Genomic DNA, 20,502 nt, shown 5'->3' with positions numbered 1-20,502 from the left:
CTATAACTTTCTTGTACTTGAACATTGATATCTTTCTCTAGGTTTGAGACATTCCCTGATATTATCCCTTCGAATAATCTTTCTACTCCTATCTCTCTCTCTCTCTGCCTCCTTTTTAAGGCCAATAACTCTTAAATTTGCCCTTTTGAGACTATTTTTAGATCCTGTAGGTACACTTTATTTTTAAATTCATTTTTCTTTTGTCTCCTCTAACTGTATTTTCACATAGTTTTCTTCAAGCTCAGTAATTTTTTCTTCTGCTTGACCAGTTCTGCTGTTAAGGGACCCTGATGCATTCTTCAGTATGTCAATTAATTTTTTTAGTTTCAATATTTCTGTTTGATTTTTAAAAACTATTTTAATCTTTTTGGTAAATTTATCTAATATAATTCTGAATTTCTTCTCTGTGTTATTTTGAATTTCATTGAGCTCTTTCAAAACAGCTATTTTGAATTCTCTGAAAGGTTACTTATCTCTGTCCTGAGACATGTGATTGGGATTGGTCACTAGTGCCTTATTTGTTTCATTTGGTGAGGTCATGTTTTCTGGGATGGTCTTGATGCTTGTCAATGTTTATCTATATCTGGGCATTGAATAGTTATATATTTATTGTAATCTTTGCAGTCTGGGCTCAATTGTGCCTGTTCTTCTTGAGAAGGTTTTCTAAGTATTCAAAGGGAATTTACTAGGGATACCCCAAGCCCAGTAACACTGTGACTCTAGCCGACTCATACTGCCTCAGTGGTCTTGGATAATATCTGGGAGAATTCCCTGGATTATTAGGCAGAATCTCTCAAACTCTTTCTCACTTTCTCCCAAACAGAAGGAGTCTCTCTGTCTGTGCTAGGTTGCTTGGAGTTGAGGAAGGGGTGACATAGTGGCTCCTGTGGCCACCACGGCTGGGACTGTGCTGGGTCACATATGAAGCCTGCAAATTACTGGGTCCTGCCCAAGGCCCATGGCAACTACTGCCTTGCTACTACTTATGTTTGTTTGAGGCCCAAAGGATCTTTAGTCAGCAGGTGGTGAGTCCTGCCCGGCTGGGTCCATCTCTTCAGTGCAGCAAGTTCCCTTCTGTCCCAGAGTGAGTCTAGAAATGTCCAGGAAGTAGGCCCCGGAATCGGTTTAGTGTGTGTTTTACTGTGGCTGAGCTGCTACTCAAGTTGTAAGACAAAGTTCTCTTCTAATCTTCCTTCTCTTTCCCAAAAGTGGAAGGCATCTCTCTTTGAGCTGCACTACCTGGAATTGGGGGAGGTGTGATACAAGCATTTCTTGGCCACCAAAACTGGTGTCTTACTGGGTCACATGCATTCCCATTCCACTGGCTCTGAGCAAGCTCAGTACCTGGACTTGCCCAAGGACTGCAGACCCTGTGGCCTGACCGCCTTTCAAATTTATCCAGGACCCCAGGGCACTTTAATTAACATGTGGTGGAGGTAGCTGGAACTTAAGTTCCTATCTATCTCTGGCATGGGGGATTCCTCTTTAGTGGGTTCTAGGTTAAATGCTCCCTTTGGCCAGGAGTGGTGGCTCACACTTGTAGTCCCAGCACTTTGGGAGGCTGAGGCAGACGGATCACCTGAGGTCAGGAGTTCAAGACCAGCCTGACCAATATGGTGAAACCCTGTCTCCACTAAAAATACAAAAGTTAGCCAGGCATGGTGGTGTGTAGCTGTAGTCCCAGCTACTCAGGAGGCTGAGGCAGGAGAATCACTTGAACCTGGGAAGTGGAGGTTGCAGTGAGCCAAGATCATGCCACTGCACTCCAGCCTGGGTGAAAAAAAAAAATGTTCCCTTTGTGGGCCCTAGCAGAATTCTGCCCTGTGTTGTGTTCCACTGTGACAGGGAAATCACTGAGTTCCAATGCAAAGTCCCACGATCACTTCACTCTCCCTCCCCAGAGCACACAGATTCTCTCTCTGTTCAGTATGGTGCTGCTGGGGGATGAATGTCAGCAGGCATAAGCTACACAAGACTCTTTACTACAATCTTCAGTGCCTCCTTTCTTGATATAATGTTAAAAGCAGGTACTGTGATTGCTCACCTGATTTTTCATTCTTATGAAGGTGCTTTCTTGCATGGATAATTGTTCAATTTGGTGTTTATGTAGGGGGATGACTGATGAGGGGTTCTATTCAGCCACCTTCCTTCACTCCAGTCCCCATTTTAGCAATTTTGAAATATACAGTAGCTTATTATTAATTTTGGGCACCATGCAGTGCAATAGATCACTGAAGCTTACTCCTCTAGTCTAACTAAAATTTTGTACCGTTTGATCAGTATTTTCCATTTCCCCATCCCTCTGCCTCCCCACTTTCCTCCAGTCACCACCTGTCTACTCTCTATTTCTGTGAGAGTGACGTTTTTAGTTACCACATATAAGTGAGATTATGCAGTATTTGTCCTTCTGTGCCTGGTTTACTTTTTTTTAGCATAGTGTCCTACAGTTTCATTCATGTTTTACACATGACACGATTTCATTCTTTTTAAAAGCTCTACAGTATTTTATTCTGCACCTTGTTGATGGGCACTTAGATTGCTTCCATATCTTGGCTATTGTGAATAATGATGAAAAATATAACGCTTAGGAATAAATCTGACCAAGGAAGTAAAATATCTGCGCACTAAGAACTGTAAATCTTGGCCCGGTGTGGTGGCTCACACCTGTAATCTCAGCACTTTGGGAGGCTGAGGCGGGTGAATCACTTGAGGCCAGGAGCTTGAGACCAGCCTGGCCCACATGGCAAAACCCCATCTCTACTAAAAATACAAAAACTTAGCCACGTGTGGTGGTGGGCACCTGTAATCCCAGGTATTCATGAGGCTGAGGCAGGAGAATCACTTGAACTCGGGAGGTGGACATTGCAGTGAGCCGAGATTGCACCACTGCACTCCAGCCTGGGTGACAGAGCAAGACTCTGTCTCAAAAAAAAAAAAAAAAAAACACTGGGTACAGTGGCTCACACCTGTAATCCCGGCACTTTAGGAGGCAGAGGCTGGCAGATCACCTGAAGTCAGGAGTTCAAGACCAGCCTGGCCAACATGGCGAAACCCCATCTCCACTAAAAAAATAGAAAAATTAGGCTGGGTGCAGTGGCTCACGCCTCTAATCCCAGCGCTTTGGGAGGCTGAGGCATGCAGATCACCTGAGGTCAGGAGTTTGAAACGAGCCTGATCAACATGGAGAAACCCCGTCTCTACTAAAAATACAAAATTAGCTGGGCGTGATGGTGCATGCTTTTAATCCTAGCTACTCGGGAGGCCGAGGCAGGAGAAGTGCTTGAACCCTGGAGGCAGAGTTTGTGGTAAGCCGAGATTGCACCATTGCTCTCCAGCTTGGGCAACAAGAGCAAAACTCCATCTAAAAAAGAAAAAAATAAAAATTAGCCAGATGTGGTGGTGCATGCCTGTAATCTCAGCTACTTGGGAGGCTGAGGCAGGAGAATCACTTGAACCTGGGAGGTGGATATTGCAGTGAGCTGAGATCGCACCACTGCACTCCAGCCTGGGCAACAGAGCAAGACTCCACCTCAAAAAAAAAAAAAGCTGTAAAACTCGATTTAAAATTGAAGAAGAGTTTGCCTTCCTGCTCCTTATCTGTTGCTCCCCGCAGCCTCCACCGAGCATCATGGCTCCTAGGAAGGGCAGCAGTTGGGTAGCCAAGACCAACTCCTTAGGGAGGTGGAAGCTCGCCTCCTTTCTTAAATACTTCGACCATGAAATGGAAATATGAATCAAGCCAATTGAGTCAGTCAGGCAGAACCTCTTCAAGGAGGTGGATAACCTCTACAACATCCAGATCCTGTGGCTCCCAAAGGCACTGCGCAAAGATGAATGTCTTAACTACTTCTCCTTTGGAGGCAACAAACAAGGCTTAGAAGAGGCAGCAACAGCTGACCTGGATATCACCGAAATAAGCAAACTAACCGCAGAAGCTATTCAAACACCCCTGAAATCTACTAAAGCATGAAAGGTGATACAAGTAGATGAAATGATAGTGGAAGAGAATGAAGAAGAGGAAAATAAACGCAGGGATCTTCAAACTGCAAGAGTCAAAAGGTGAACTCCATCCAAGAAGAGAACTCAGTCTGTACAAGGAAAAGGCAGAAGAGAAAGGTCAAGCTGTGCTAACACTGTTACCCAAACTGTGGGCTGATTGGACGTGTCCATAGTGAAACCAACTCCAGGCCTGATACCCAGGTTTGACTTGAGGGTCTTCATGATCCCTGGCCTGTGCACTCCTGCCACAGGAGAGCGGATTTACAACATCTCAGGAAATGGCAGCCCTCTTGCCCATAGCAAAGAGATCTTCCTCACTGTGCCAGCGGGTGGCAAAGAGTGCATGTGATTTTTTCCAGTGACTTGCAGAGGCTCAGTATTGCCCAGCTAGATCCGTAGGCCTTGGGAAACATTAAGAAGCTCTCCAACCATCTTGCCCAAATCTGCAGCAGCACACACACCCATAAATGAGAAGCCAAAGTTGATAGGATGGACTTTTTTTTTTCCCTTGGGACAGAGTTTTGCTCTTATCACCCAGACTGGAGTGCAATGGCATGATCTTGATTCACTGCAACCTCTGCCTCCCTGGTTCAAGTGATTCTCTTGCCTCAGCCTCCTGAGTAGCTGGGATTACAGGTGCCTGCCACCATGCCTGGCTAATTTTCTGTATTTTAAATAGAGACAGGGTTCCACCACGTTGACCAGGCTGGTCTCGAACTCCTGACCTCAGGTAATCCCCCTGTCTTGGCCTCGCAAAGTGCTGGGATTACAGGCTTGAGCCACTGCACCCAGCCAAGACTTCTTCCCTTCAGGCTTATTGTTTGAGTGTAAAGTTCCAAAGCTAGGAGCCATGTTCCTCTGGCGGAATTCAGGAAGGGGAGAGACATGGTCTTCCCACACCAGTTAGGTAGAGCTATGCTGTTCAGCCCTCCCTCCCAGCTGACCCCAGCCATTGCTTACAGGGACCATGCCATGGAAACATCCTGTCAGTCTCCAGCTGAATCTTCCCTCTCCACTGAGCGGCTGCCTTCTGCCCCCTGTACCTCAGCATCCTCTTTGCCCTGCCCTGCCTGCAACCGAAGTGGTGCACAAGAACTCCGTATTCTCTAGAAGACTGCCTCCACCGCCCCTACCCAGAAAGCCTTTGCATCTGGCATTTCTGCTCTCTATGCTTGAGACTGGGGGTTTTAGGCTCAGAGAAGTGAGATTTGGGCCATGAGAGGGCTGTTCCAGAAAGTAGGGGGAACTGTACAAATCAGCAGAGCGGGACAGTTGGCAGCAGTAACCTCAGCAGGGAACAAGCACATCTTCCCTCTGGCATTCATCTCTCCTCCCTCTCCCCCTCCTTTCCCTCCTCCTCCTCCTGTGGGAGGTGCTCAATGGGACTTTGGGATCTTTCACCTGCTGTGTCCAGTAGTTCTTTGAAGCCCACTTGTGAAACAGTGTTTGTTTTTTTGTTCTTTGGGTTTTTTTTGAAATAGAGTCTTGCTCTGTCACCCAGGCTGGAGTGCAATGGCATGATCTTGGCTCACTGCAACTTCCGTCTCCCAGATTCAAGAAATTCTCCTGCTTCAGCCTCCCGAGTAGCTGGGATTACAGGCACGTGCCACTATGCCTGGTGAATTTTTGTATTTTTACTAGAGACGAGGTTTCACCATGTTGGCCAGGCTGTTCTTGAACTTCTGACCTTAAGTGATCCACCCGTCTCGGCCTTCTGTAGTGCCAGGATTACAGGCATGAGCCTCTGTGCCTGGCTGAAACAGTGTTTTATGTTTATCCCTGTTTACAGAAGACCAAATACTGGTTTGGTGACAGCTTTCACGTCTTACTCTTCTACCTCCCTAGTCAGTGGGAATTTGGATAAGGGAATTGTAGGGCTTAGATTCTAGGGTTTTTATGCTACTGATCACAAAATAATTCTCTCTAAGCTATCTATGGCCCAGTGGTCCCTGCCAAGTCTGTAGATTTCAGAAACCACTTCTCTTTTATGGGGCTCATGGGGGCAGGGGTGGGTGTGATTTGCCTGGTGGCCTCATTCCCTGTGTTTAGCCTGTGTCTGGGGCATGGACTTTGTTAAATGGAGTCAACAGTGAGGCCCTCATGCTGCAGCCAGCCTCTCTGCCCCAGAGAATCCTGTGCTGTGTTCTAAGAATTTGAGAACTAGAGTCCTCACCCCCAGGCTTGAGGGCACATGGTTTTCTCAAGTAGGGCTCATTGTGGTATTTGTTATTACTTTACAACAAGACCATTTTAGTAATACAGTACCTTTCAAGTTTAATTCTTTTAATTTCTTTTGTTCTCCTTTCTCTGAGATTTTTGTGTATATTGTATATATTATACACACACACACACACACACACATATATATTTTGTATATATTTTTCTTCTGAGTAATGGTATCTCTAAGCTGATTTGTTGTAATCAGAGCTGATACCTGCTTTCAATACATGCTGGTTTTGTGTTTAAAAAAAATTGGAGAAGACACAAATAAATAGAAAGTTACCCCATGTTCATGATTAGAAGAAATAATATTGTTAAAATGTCCATACTACACAAAGTGCTCTACAGATTTAATACCATTCCTATCAAAATTCCTAAGTCATTTTTCACAGAAGTAGAAAAAAATCCTAAAATTATACAAAACTAGAAGAAACCCTGCATAGTCAAAACAATTTTGGCAGAAAACAGCACAGCTGAAAGTATTGTACTCCTTGACTTCAAGATATATTGTAAAGCAATTGTAATCCAAACAGCATGGCACTGGCATAAAAACAGAAACATTAATCAACATAACAGGATAGAATGCCCATAAATAAACTTAAGTATAGTCAATTGATTTTTGACCAAGGTGCCAAGAACATATACTGGGCACAGTATGGTCTCTTCAATAAATAGTATTGATAAAACTGGATATTCACACACAGAAGAATAAAATTGGACTCTTATCTCACAGCATGCACAAAAATCAACTCAAAATGCATAAAAGTCTTAAACTCAATACTTAAAGTTGTAAAGCTATTAGAACAAAACATAGGGGAAAACCTCCATGACATTGGTCATGACAATTATTTCTTGAATAGAACTCCAAAAGCTGGCAGGGTGCAGTGACTCACGCCTGTAATCTCAGCACTTTGGGAGGCTGAGGCGGGTGGATCACCTAAGGTCAGGAGTTTCAGACCAGCCTGACCAACATGGTGAAACCCCGTCTACTAAAAATACAAAAATTAGCTGGGTGTGGTGGCAGGTGCCGGTAATCCCAGCTACTCTGGAGGCTGAGGCAGGAGAATCACTTGAATCTGAGAGGCAGAGGTTGCAGTGAGCTGAGATCATGCCGCTGAACTCCATCCAGCCTGGGTGACAGAGCGAGGCTCTGCCTCAAATAAAATAAAATTGAAAAAAGAACTTCAAAAGCACCAGCAACAAAACAAAAAGAAACAATTAATAGCATGAAGATATAACCCAGAGATTGGAAAAAAATATTTTCAAATTATACATCTGATAAGGGGTTAATGTCCAAAATATACAATACTTTTGCTGTGACTCTAACAACTCAATAGCAAGAAAACAACACAAGGAAAAATGGGCAAAGGATCTGAATAGGCATTTCTCAAAAGAAGAAACACAAATGGCCAAAAGAAATATGAAAAAAATAGCATCTCTAATCATCAGGAAAATGTGAATTAAACACATGATGAAGTATCATCTCATGTCTGTTAGAATGACTATTATCAAAAAGACAAACGATAACAAGTGCTGGCAAGCATATGGAGAAAAGAGAATTCTTTTTTAAAAAAATTTGTATTTATGTTCAGGGGTACATGTGCAAGTTTGTTATGTAGGCAAATTCCATGTCATGGGAGTTTGGTGTACAGATTACTTCATCACACAGATAATAAGCACAGTACTGGCTGGACGCAGTGGCTCGAGTCTGTAATCCCAGTACTTTGGCAGGCCGAGGCGTGTGGATCACCTGAGGCTAACCAACATGGAAAAACCCCCTCTCTACTAAAAAATACAAAAATTAGCCGGGCATGGTGGCGTGCGCCTGTAATCCCAGCTACTTAAGAGACTGAGGAAGGAGAATTTCTTGAACCTGGGAGGCGGAGGTTACAAGGTTACAGTGAGCCGAGATTGTGCCATTGCACTCCAGCCTCGGCAACAGAGCGAGACTCCATCTCAAAAACAAAAAAAAAAATGCTCGCTTTGGCAGCACGTATACTAAAAAAAAAAAAAAAAAAAAAAAGGAAAAACATAGTAGAGTTTTTATATCCTCACTCTCCTCCCACCCTCAAGGAGGCCTCAGTGTCTGTTGTTCCTCTGTTTGTGTTCATGTGTTCTCAATATTTATCTCCCACTTATAAAAGAGAGTATGTGATATTTGGTTTTCTGTTCCTGCATTACATCACTTAGGATAATGGCTTCAGCTTCATTCATGTTGCTGCAAAGGACACGATCTTGTTCTTTTTTTTATGGCTGTGCAGTATTCCATGGTGTATATGTATGTTTTCTCTATCCAGTCTACCACTGATGGGCATTTAGGTTGATTCTATGTCTTTGTTATTGTGAATAGTGCTGTGATACACATGCCTATGTCTTTATGGTAGAACAATATATATTCCTTTGGGTATAAACCCAGCAACGGGATTGCTGGGTCAAATGGTAGTTCTGTTTTAACTTCATTAAGAAATTGTCAGGCTGGGCACGGTGGCTCATGCCTGTAATCCCAGCACTTTGGGAGGCTGAAAAGGGCGGGTCACCTGAGATCAGGAGTTTGAAACCAGCCTAGTCAACATGGTGAAACTCCGTCTCTACTAAAAATACAAAAATTAGCTGGGCATGGTGGTGGATATCTGTAATCCCAGCTACTCGAGAAGCTGAGGCAGGAGAATTGCTTGAACGCAAGAGGAGGACAGAGGTTGCAGTGAGCTGAGATTGTACCACTGCAGTCCAGCCTGGGTGACAAGAGTGAAACTCTGTCTCAAAAAAAAAAAAAAAAAGAAAGAAAGAAATTATCAAACTACTTTTCACAATGGCTGAACTAATTTATATTCCCACCAGCAGTTTATATACATTCCCAAGAGAAAAGGGAATTCTCAAACATCATTGGTGGGAATTTAAGTTGGTACGGCCATTTTGGGAAATAATATAAACGTTCCTCAAAAACTAAAAATAGTATTACTGTATGATCCAGCAGTACCACTTCTGGGTATGTACCCTAGTGGAATGAAATTGATCTGTCAAAAGACATCTGCACTCACATTTTTATTTCAGTCTTTTAAAATATATTAAGACTTATTTTGTGGCCTAACATATAATCTGTCCTGAAGAATGTCTTGTGTTTGTTTGAGAAGTATGTGTATTACATTGCTGTCAGATGAAATATTCCACATATGTCCATTAGGTCTGTTTGGTCTAAAGTGTAGTTTAAATCTGACATTTTTTTTTTTTACTGATTTTCTGGCTGGATAATCTATCCATTTCTGAAAGTAGGGTATGTAAGTTTCTTACTATTATTGTAATATAGTCTATCTCCCCCTCAGGTCTGTTAATATTTGCCTTATATATTTAGAAGCTCTGATATTGGGTCCATATATATTTACAATTTTTTTTAATGAACTGACCTCTTCATCATTATATGACCTTCTTCATATCATTTTACAGTTTTTGACTTAAAGTCTGTCTTCTGTGATGGGAGTATAGTTCTCTGTGCTCCCTCTTTTAGTTTCTAATTGCATGGAATATCTTTCCAACTAAAGTATGTATAATTGTAAGGCCTTTTTGCTAGCAGAATTTACTTTGATAAAATTATTTACACTAGTGATGTTATATTACATATTCTGTTAGCACTCCAAAATACCCAGAGGTAGTTTATAACATACAACACAATTGTTAATAAAAACCTATAGCATATATGCATATAAAATATTTCACTCTTTCCTGCTTATTCTTCAGGTAATAACTTTAAAGCAAATTTGCTAACCTATAAATAATCTCTGCCTATAGTTGGTATGTGTAGTACAACCACACTTACATGGTTTAAAGAATTATAGCTATTAATCAAATTGTTCAGTTGTGTGTTGTTTTAAATGTGTTTTTTACTCATGTATTCATTCATTATTTCATGATTTCATTCATTCATGATTGTCAGGGATTGATAATGGGTGTGGTTGATTCATTATTATTTTTTTACTAGTGGAAAATGAAAATCACTGTGACTTCATTAAGCTCTGAGATACGCTTCTTTGTACCAATATGGAAAATCTAAAAGAAAAGACCCACACTCAGCACTATGAATGTTATAGGTACCAAAAACTGCAGAAAATGGGCTTTGCAGATGTTGGAACCAGCCAGTTAGGTGAGTAAAAATATTGCTAGCACAACCAAATGGATAATTTAGGAGTCCCCTACAAACACAAGGTACAATAATTTGGGCATGAGAATAATTATACTTCTCCCATCTTGAACCATCCTAAAGAAAACATCTTGAATGTTAGGTGTTTTTATCATCTTTTGATGAAGATAGAGATAGTTAGTAGGAACAACACAATGTGAGATCTCATTTTTATGATGAAATATGTGTATACAACATGTATATAAGCTGAAATGTGTATCGAAGAAAAAACCTAGTATTCTATTTTTTGTATTTATGTGAAAGGTATATTTATTATATGAAAGACAGGATAGGCTGGGCACAGTGGCTCATGCCTGTCACCCCAACAATTTGGGAGGCCGAGGCGTGCGGATCATCTGAGGTCAGGAGTTCAAGACCAGCTTAGCTAACATGGTGAAAACCCGTCTCTACTAAAAATACAAAAATTAGCTGGGCATGGTGGTGCGTGCCTGTAATCCCAGCTACTCGGGAGTCTGAGGCTGGAGAATCACTTGAACCCAGGAGGTGGAGTTTGCAGTGAGCCGAGATTGCATCACTGCACTCCAGCTTGGGCGACAGAGCTAGACTTCATCTCAAAATAAAAAAAAAGATAAAGAAAAAGGTAGAAAAATATTAGTAAAGTTTGACAAAAGATATTAAGAAGAGTTTGATGGAGGAACCAGCTGAAAAGCTGTAGTGCAGTGTCCTGGAAGTTAAATGAGAAAAGTTTGAGAGCAGGTGTACTTCTCTAACTTGAAGAAGAATACAGCTGGGTGCGGTGGCTCCTGCCTGTAATCCCAGCACTTTGGGAGGCCGAGGCAGGCAGATCACCTGAGGTCAGGAGTTTAAGATCAGCCTGGCCAACATGGTAAAACCCTGTCCCTACTAAAAATACAAAAAAAAATTATCCGGGCATGGTGGCGGGCGCCTGTAATCCCAGTTACTCTGGAGGCTGAGGCAGGAGAATCACTTGAACCTGGTCAGCGGAGGTTGCAGTGAGCCAAGATCATGCCACTGCACTCCAGCCTGGGCAACAAAGCAAGACTCTGCCTCAAAAAAAAAAAAAAAAAACACAAGTAGGACTCGTGCTGCAAAAATATGGCTCTGTAGTGTATATAATCCAGTTATATCATTTGTTGTTCTCTGCAGACACTAAAAATTTGACTATCTTAAATGAATAATATTTTGAAAGACTCTTTGCTTTATTTTAGACTATTTTTGAAAATTGTCTCATACATTAGAGGTTTCCCTGAATTTTATTGTCAAAAGATGTGAAGAAGTATGATATGCTGGAAAGTGGTGGGGATAAGAATTCACTCATACAAGTGTTGGAAAATTCTAGTATTCTTTACATATACTCTCTATATACTCTGATCTTAAGTATTATGCCTTGGCTTTTACATCTTATGATATGGAAATTTCCATTTTGTGCTGCTAAACATGAGAGAATGTTGGCAAATTTCCTTATATAGGACGTTACATACAATATATATTTTTTACATGTTTATACTAGCATTATTTTTTTTTGAGATGGAGTCTTGCTCAGTCTCCCAGGCTGGAGTGCAGTGGCACAATTTTGGCTCACTGCAACCTCCTCATCCCAGGTTCAAGCGATTCTCCTACCTCATTTTAATATAAGACTAAGAAAACATTTCTCTTTAGTTTTCAAGAAATCTCTGAAGCCAAAAGACAAGAGTTCTATGATCAATGTCAGAGACAAGGAGAAGAGTTGAAACAGAGATTTATGCAGCGAGTCAAGGAGAAAGAAGCAACATTTAAAGAAGCCAAAAAAGAAGTCAGTACTGAAGTTGGATATAATTTGCACTAATTTTTAGGTGCCCAATTAATTTGGGGGTTTAATCTCAAGAGTTTAGTTTTTGGAGGATACTTGCTGTCTTTCAAAAAGTAACTTTTTACCATGTAGATTGGAATATAGCCTTTACAAAAGTATAGTCTGTAGTGTGTTTTCAAGAGAACTTAGATAATTTTCCATTTAAATAACCCATAAGATCATTTTATAAAAATTTATTTATTTTATTTATAATTTAAATTTTCATGCACAAAGTTTAATTTGTGACAAACCCAAGCTATTTACTTTTGAGAAGAGTCTTGTACTGTCTAATGCTATTAATGCACTAGAAAATTGTCTTCACTTTTATAAATAAGCAAATGTTGACTAATGCTGGCCTTGATTAATGAGAAAATTTTAAGTTGGTAAATTATTTTATTCCATGCCATTTCTAATAAAATAGAAAAGAAGGCTATTAATATAGTTTTAATTGCCACAAATACATTTTTGGTGAAGACATTTTTGAAACCATAATTTCTTTCTCTCAAGAGTAGGTGGCTTTAGTTTAAGAACATTTAGTGTTGTTAGGTAAATTGGAACATGAACTTCCTTTTTCATAAAAATAAATTGGTAGTTAGGCACTATAGGCCAGATGTCTCACTCAAAGACAGTTGAATTATAAGTAATAAAAATTTTGGCCGGGTGTGCTGGCTCAAACCTATAATTCCAGCACTTTGGGAGACGGAGGCAGGCAGATCACCTAAGGTCAGGAGTTTGAGACCAGCCTGGCCAACATGATGAAACCTCGCCTCAACTAAAAATACATAAATTAGCCAGGCCTCATGATGCATGCTTTTAATTCCAGCTACTTGGGAGGCTGAGGCGGGAGAATTGCTTGAAACTGGGAGGTGGAGGTTGCAGTGAGCCAAGATCGCGCCACTGCACTCCAGCCTGGGCAAGAGTGAGACTCCTTCTCAAAAAAAAAAAAATCCATTAGCTTAGGTACAAAGGAAAAGTCTGGATGTATACAGGGGTATGTCATGGCATCCAAGAACAAGAGGCATAGCTGAATCTCATGAAGACTTAAACTGAAACTAGGAAGTGACCAGAAACCAAAACAACCGTTTAAATTTTCTCTTTCTCTCCCACCTCACTTCCCTTAGTTATGAACCTTATTCCTGTACGTCTGCTTCTTTTTTTTCTTTCTTTCTGGGGATTAGTTTCTTTTTGATATCTCAACTATATGGTCCCTTAGGATTGATTACATATCTTGATTACTGTTAATTAATGCTGCAATAAACATGAAAGTGTGGATATCTCTTTGACATACTGATTTTATTTCCTTTGAATATGTAACTATTAGTGGGGTTGCTGAACCATATAGTTATTCTATTTTCAATTGTTTAATGAATTCCCATATTGTTTTTCATAATAGCTGTACTGATTTACATTTTCATCAACATTTTATAAAATCATTATTGTAAACACTTATCTTTCTTTTTTTGGTAATAGCCATTCTAACAGATATGAAGTGCCATCTAATTGTGGTTTAAATTAGCATCTCTCTGATGATTAATGAGGTTGAGTATTTTTTCATATCCCTATTTGCCTTTTATGTCTTATTAATTAATTAATTTATTTATTATTATGATACTTTTTTAGGGTACATGTGCACAATGTGCTGGTTAGTTACATATGTATACATGTGCCATGCTGGTGCGCTGCACCCACCAACTCATCATCTAGCATTAGGTATATCTCCCATCGCCATCCCTCCCCCCTCTACCCCACAACAGTCCCCAGAGTGTGATGTTCCCCTTCCTGTGTCCATGTGTTCTCATTGTTCAATTCCCACCTATGTGTGAGAATATGCGGTGTTTGGTTTTTTGTTCTTGCGATAGTCTACTGAGAATCATGATTTCCAATTTCATCCATGTCCCTACAAAGGACATGAACTCATCTTTTTTATGGCTGCATAGTATTCCATGGTGTATATGTGCCACATTTTCTTAATCCAGCCTATCATTGTTGGACATTTGGGTTGGTTCCAAGTCTTTGCTATTGTGAATAGTGCCACAATAAACATACGTGTGCATGCGTCTTTATAGCAGCATGATTTATAGTCCTTTGGGTATATACCCACTAATGGGATGGCTGGGTCAAATGGTATTTCTAGTTCTAGATCCCTGAGGAATCGCCACACTGACTTCCACAATGGTTGAACTAGTTTACAGTCCCACCAACAGTGTAAAAGTGTTCCTATTTCTCCACATCCTCTCCAGCACCTGTTGTTTCCTGAGTTTTTAATGATCACCATTCTAACTGGTGTGAGATGGTATCTCATAGTGGTTTTGATTTGCATTTCTCTGATGGCCAGTGATGGTGAGCATTTTCTCATGTGTTTTTTGGCTGCATAAATGTCTTCTTTTGAGAAGTGTCTGTTCATGTCCTTTGCCCACTTTTTGATGGGTTTGTTTGTCTTTTTCTTGTAAATTTGTTTGAGTTCATTGTAGATTCTGGATATTAGCCCTTTGTCAGATGAGTAGGTTGCAAAAATTTTCTCCCATTTTGTAGGTTGCCTGTTCACTCTGATGGTAGTTTCTTTTGCTGTGCAGAAGCTCTTTAGTTTAATTAGATCCCATTTGTCAATTTGGCTTTTGTTGCCATTGCTTTTGGTGTTTGCAGATGACATGATCGTATATCTAGAAAACCCCATTGTCTCAGCCCAAAATCTCCTTAAGCTGATAAGCAACTTCAGCAAAGTCTCAGGATACAAAATCAATGTACAAAAATCACAAGCATTCTTATACACCAACAACAGACAAAAAGAGAGCCAAATCATGAGTGAACTCCCATTCACAATTGCTTCAAAGAGAATAAAATACCTAGGAATCCAACTTACAAGGGATGTGAAGGACCTCTTCAAGGAGAACTACAAACCGCTGCTCAATGAAATAAAAGAGGATACAAACAAATGGAAGAACATTCCATGCTCATGGGTAGGAAGAATCAATATCGTGAAGATGGCCATACTGCCCAAGGTAATTTACAGATTCAATGCCATCCCCACCAAGCTACCAATGACTTTCTTCACAGAATTGGAAAATAGTACTTTAAAATTCACATGGAACCAAAAAAGAGCCCGCATTGCCAAGTCAATCCTAAGCCAAAAGAACAAAGCTGGAGGCATCACACTACCTGACTTCAAACTATACTACAAGGCTACAGTAACCAAAACAGCATGGTACTGGTACCAAAACAGAGATATAGATCAATGGAACAGAACAGAGCCCTCAGAAATAACACTGCATATCTACAACTATCTGATCTTTGACAAACCTGAGAAAAACAAGCAATGGGGAAAGGATTCCCTACTTAATAAATGGCGCTGGGAAAACTGGCTAGCCATATGTAGAAAGCTGAAACTGGATCCCTTCCTTACACCTTATACAAAAATCAATTCAAGATGGTTTAAAGACTTAAACGTTAGACCAAAAACCATAAAAACCCTTGAAGAAAACCTAGGCATTACCATTCAGGACATAGGCATGGGCAAGGACTTTATGTCTTCTTTTAAAAAATGTTCAGATTCAGCCAGGCGCAGTGGCTCATGCCTGTAATTCCAACACTTTGGGAGGCTGAGGTGGGCGGATCATTTGAGGTCAGGAGGTGGGCAGATCATCTGAGGTCAGGAGTTCAAGACCAGCCTGACCAACATGGTGAAACCCTGTCTCTATTAAACATACAAAAATTAGCCAGATATGGTGGCACAAACCTGTAGTCCTAGCTATTCAGGAGGCTGAGGCAGGAGAATCGCTTGAACCGGGGAGGTGGAAGTTACGGTGAGCCCAGATCACACCACTGCACTCCAGCTTGGGTGACAGAGTGAGACTCCATCTCAAAAAAAAGAAAAAAAAAGAAAAAAAAATTACAGGGTCATTGCCCATTTTTGGAATGAGGTTGTTTTCATACTATCGAATTGTTTGAGTTCTTGTATATTTTGGGCATTAACCCCTTATCAGAGGTATGGTTCGCAAATATTTTCTCACATTTCATGGTTCTTTTCTTTACTCTGTTGATTTTTTTTTTGGCTGTGCAGGAGCTTTTTAGTTTGATATAATTTTATTTGTCCGTTTTTGCTTATGTTGTCTATGCTTTGGAGTTTGTATCCAAAAAATCATTGCTCAGACCAAGTTAAGGAACTTATCCCTAATTTTTTAAAGTAGTTGTACAGCTTTCGATCTTACAGCAGTTAAGTCTTTCATCCATTTTGAGTTGAGATTTGCATATGGTTTGAGATAAAGATCTAATTTTGTTTTTCTGCATGTGGTCACATTTATTGATTTGTGTAGTTGAATCATCCTTGCATTCCAAGAATAAATTCCACTTGGACTATCTGGTATTTAATGTGCGATCTAATTCAGTTTGCTAGTATTTTGTTGAGGATTTGCTAGTTTGCTTATCACAAATGTTGGCCTATAATTTTTTTTTCTCATAGTGTCCTCTTCTGGCTGTAGTATCAGAGTAATAATGTCTTCTTCAAATGCATTTAGAAGTGTATTATCCTGGCCGGACATGGTGGCTCATGCCTGTAATCCCAGCACTTTGGGAGGCCAAGGCAGGCAGATCAGGTCAGGAGTTCAAGACCAGCCTGGCCAACATGATGAAACCCCATCTCTACTAAAAATACAAAAGTTAGCCAGGCGTGGTGGTGCACACTTGTCATCCTAGCTACTCAGGAGGCTGAGACAGGAGAATCACTTGAACCCAGGAGGTGAAAGTTGCAGTGAGCCGAGATCACACCACTGCACTGCACTCCAGCCTTAGAAACAGAGCGAGATTTCATCTCAAAAAAAAAAAAAATAAGAAGAAAAAGAAGAAGCGTACTCTCCAATTCTTTGGAAGAGTTTGGGATGTATTTTTGTACTATTTCGATATTATTTATTTATTTAAGACAAGATTTCACTCTGTCACCCAGGCTAGAGTGAAGTGGTGCTATCTCAGCTTGTTGCAACCTCCATTTCTCAGGCCCAAGTGATCCTCCCACTTCAGCTTCTTGAGTAGCTGGGACCACAGGCATGCACCACCCTGCCTGGATTTTTTTTGTACTTTTAGTAGAGATGTGGTCTCACTATGTTGTCCAGGCTGGTCTTGAACTCCTGAGCTCAAGTGATCTGCCTGCTTCAGCCTCCTAAACTGCTGGGATTACAAGCATGAGCCACTGCACCTGGCCTATTATTTCAATTTTAAATGTTTTGTAGCCTTCCCCAGAAAAGTCACCTAGTACTACCTTTTCTTTGGTAGCATTTTTTGTTACTGATTAAATCTCCTTACCTATTAGTAGTCTTTTCAGATTTTCAGTTTCTTCATGATGCAATCTTTGTAGATTATGTGGTTATAGGAATTTATTAACAAAGTTTATCCAATTTCTTTGTTAGGTTATCAAATTTTATTGGCTTATAATTTTTCATAGTAGTCTCATCATTTGTATTTCTTTGGTATCAGCAGTAATGTATCACCTTTCATTTCTGATTTTATTTGTTTGAGTTTTCTCTTTTTTTCTTAGTTTTTCTAAGGGTTGTTTATCTTTTAAAAACAGATTTAGTTCACTAATTTTTTTTTCTATTGTTTCTCTTATTTTTGTTGTATATCTTACTTATTTCTGCTATGATTTTTACTTTTTTTTTTTTTTGAGACAGCGTTTCACTCTTGTTGCCCAGGCTGGAATGCAGTGGCACGATTTCTGCTCACCGCAAACTCTGCCTCACGGGTTCAAGCAATTCTCGTGCCTCAGCCTCTCAAGTAGCTGAGATTACAGGCATGCACCACCACGCCCGGCTTATTTTGTGTTTTTAGTAGAGACGGGGTTTCTCCATGTTGGTCAGTCTGGTCTCGAACTCCTGACCTTAGGTGATCCGCCCGCCTTGGCCTCCCAAAGTGCTGGGATTACAGGTGTGAGCCACCGTGGCTAGCCCAATTTTTACTATTTTCTTGCTTTTACTGACTTTGCACTTGGTTTTTCTTTTTCTCTTTCCTTGAGGTGTGAAATTACATTATTTGATCTTTTTATTTTTTCTTAATATAGGCATTTATTGAGAGTGAACTTAAACTGCTTTTGCTGTATCTCGTAACTATTGATATGTTGTTTTTTATCTTCATTTGTGTCAAGATACGCAATTTTTTTTTTTAAGATAGAGTTTCGCTGTTGTTGCCCAGGCTGTAGTGCAGTGGTGCAATCTTGGCTCACCAGAACCTCCGCCTCCTGGGTTCAAGTGATTCTCCTGCCTCAGCCTCCCAAGTAGCTGGGATTACAGGCATGCATCACCACGCCTGGCTAATTTTGTATTTGTATCCTCCCACCTTGGTCTCCCAAAGTGCTGAGATTACAAGCATGAGCCACTGCATCCAGTTAGTCCCAGCACTTCGGAAAGCTGAGGTGGGAGGATCACTTGACCTTGGGAGTTTGAGACCAGCCTGGGCAACATAGTGAGACCTTGTCTCTATATTAAAAAAAAAAAGTTTTTGGGAGGCCACAGTGGAAGGATCACCTGAGATCAGGAGTTCGAGATCAGACTGGCCAACATGGTGAAACCCTGTCTCTACTAAAAATACAAAAATTAGCTGGGCGTGGTGGTGCATGCCTGTAGTCCCAGCTACTCAGGAGGCTGAGGCAGGAGAATCACTTGAACCAGGAGATAGAGGTTGCAGTGAGCTGAGATCATGCCATTGCACTCCAGCCTGGGCAACAGAGTGAGACTTCATCTTAAAAAAGGAAAAATGAAAGAAAAGAAGAATTCCATATCTGAGTGTTTAACTCCTGAGTTTTTCAGATTGTTATTAAGATCATGCTCTACTGTGATGATTTGGGTGTGTTCGATAATCAGAAAAAAGCATATTCTTTTGGGTGTTCAGCCACATCGTGCTTTGGTGTCACAACTGCACATTGGTTTCACAGCTGCAGGACAAGTTCGAGCATCTCAAAATGATTCAACAGGAGGAGATAAGGAAGCTTGAGGTAGAGAAAAAACTGGAAGGAGAAATAATAGGTTTTATAAAATGAAGGCTGCTTCTGAAGCACGGCAGACTCAGTTGAGCACTAATACAAAGACAAAGATTGTAAGAAATATTAGTTTCTCTTATTATTCTGTTTGAGAGCCTTATATTCTACATCCCATCTTCCTGTGAGATTGTCTTTGTAGCATTTAACTCTGATTGTAGTTCTCATTTTAAAAATTCACTTGCTTATTGTATATTTTCCCCAATTAAAGCATGAACACCTAGTGGGGTGTGATGGCTCATGCCTGTAATCCCAGCACTTTAGGAGGCTGAGGCGGGTGGACCATCTGAGGTCAGGAGTTCAAGATCAGCCTGACCAACATGGTGAAACCCTGTCTCTACTAAAAATACAAAAATTAGCCAGGCACGGTGGCTGGCACCTGTAATCCCAGCTACTTGAGAGGCTGAGGCAGGAGAATGACGTGAACCCAGGAGGTGGAGCTTGCAGTGAGCAGAGATCGCGCCACTGCACTCCAGCCTGGTTGACAGAGCAAGACTCTGTCTCAAAAAAAAAAAAAGTGTGAACTCCCTGAACGCAGGTCCTGTGTCCATCTTTTCAGATTCTGTATCCCAGCACTTAGGACATAGACAAACACAAAGATGACATTCAATCAATATTTGCCAAAATGAAAAAAACAATAGAAACATGTAACATCATGTAAAAGGAGCTGTTTAGGTGGAGAAATTTCTTTACCATAGACCTGTTTGTGGATCCAGTAGTGACTTTTACATTTCGTATTTAAATAGAAGCTGGAGGCTTTGTTGGGGACCCATAGGCATAAAATATTACGTTAATAGGCTTATTTTCCTTCTTAAATTCTACTAATAATTTCTTGATAGTTTTTATTATGATAAAAGGTTGGATTTTGATTAGAACTCCCATGCTTTTGTGTCAGATTTAAAACTGGTATTAGAATCAAGAATTCAAAAGCTAGAGAAAGTCAGAGTACAATGAGAAGCCATGAGTTGCATTTGAATGATAATATTATATCTTACAGATTTGGGGTATATGCTAAAGTTATCAAAGTTGTAGAAAATAAGGCTGGGTGTGGTGGCTCACATCTGTAATCCCAGCACTTTGGGAGGCTGAGGTGGGGGGATCACTTGAGGTCAGGAGTTCCAGACCAGCCTGGACAACATGGCAAAACCCCATCTGTACTCATAATACAAAAATTAGTCTGGTGTGGTGGTGTGCACCTGTAGTCGCTGCTACTTGGAAAGCTGACGCAGGAGAATCACTTGTACCCAGAAGGCAGAGGTTGCAGTGAGCAGAGATTGTGCCACTGCA

The 20,502-nt window shown here is 40.7% G+C and overlaps 2 pseudogenes; both read left to right on the top strand.

The window, feature by feature from the left end:
* The window catches only part of LOC101154217 (suppressor APC domain-containing protein 2-like), a 44,702-nt pseudogene that overhangs the window by 21,354 nt on the left and 2,846 nt on the right, over positions 1-20,502 (top strand).
* LOC101132064 (borealin-like) lies at positions 3,629-4,470 on the top strand (annotated as a pseudogene).

The sequence above is a fragment of the Gorilla gorilla genome, chromosome 6 (assembly GCF_029281585.2).
Source record: "Gorilla gorilla gorilla isolate KB3781 chromosome 6, NHGRI_mGorGor1-v2.1_pri, whole genome shotgun sequence".
Taxonomy (NCBI): domain Eukaryota; kingdom Metazoa; phylum Chordata; class Mammalia; order Primates; family Hominidae; genus Gorilla; species Gorilla gorilla.
This window is presented reverse-complemented; position numbering and strand designations above follow the sequence as displayed.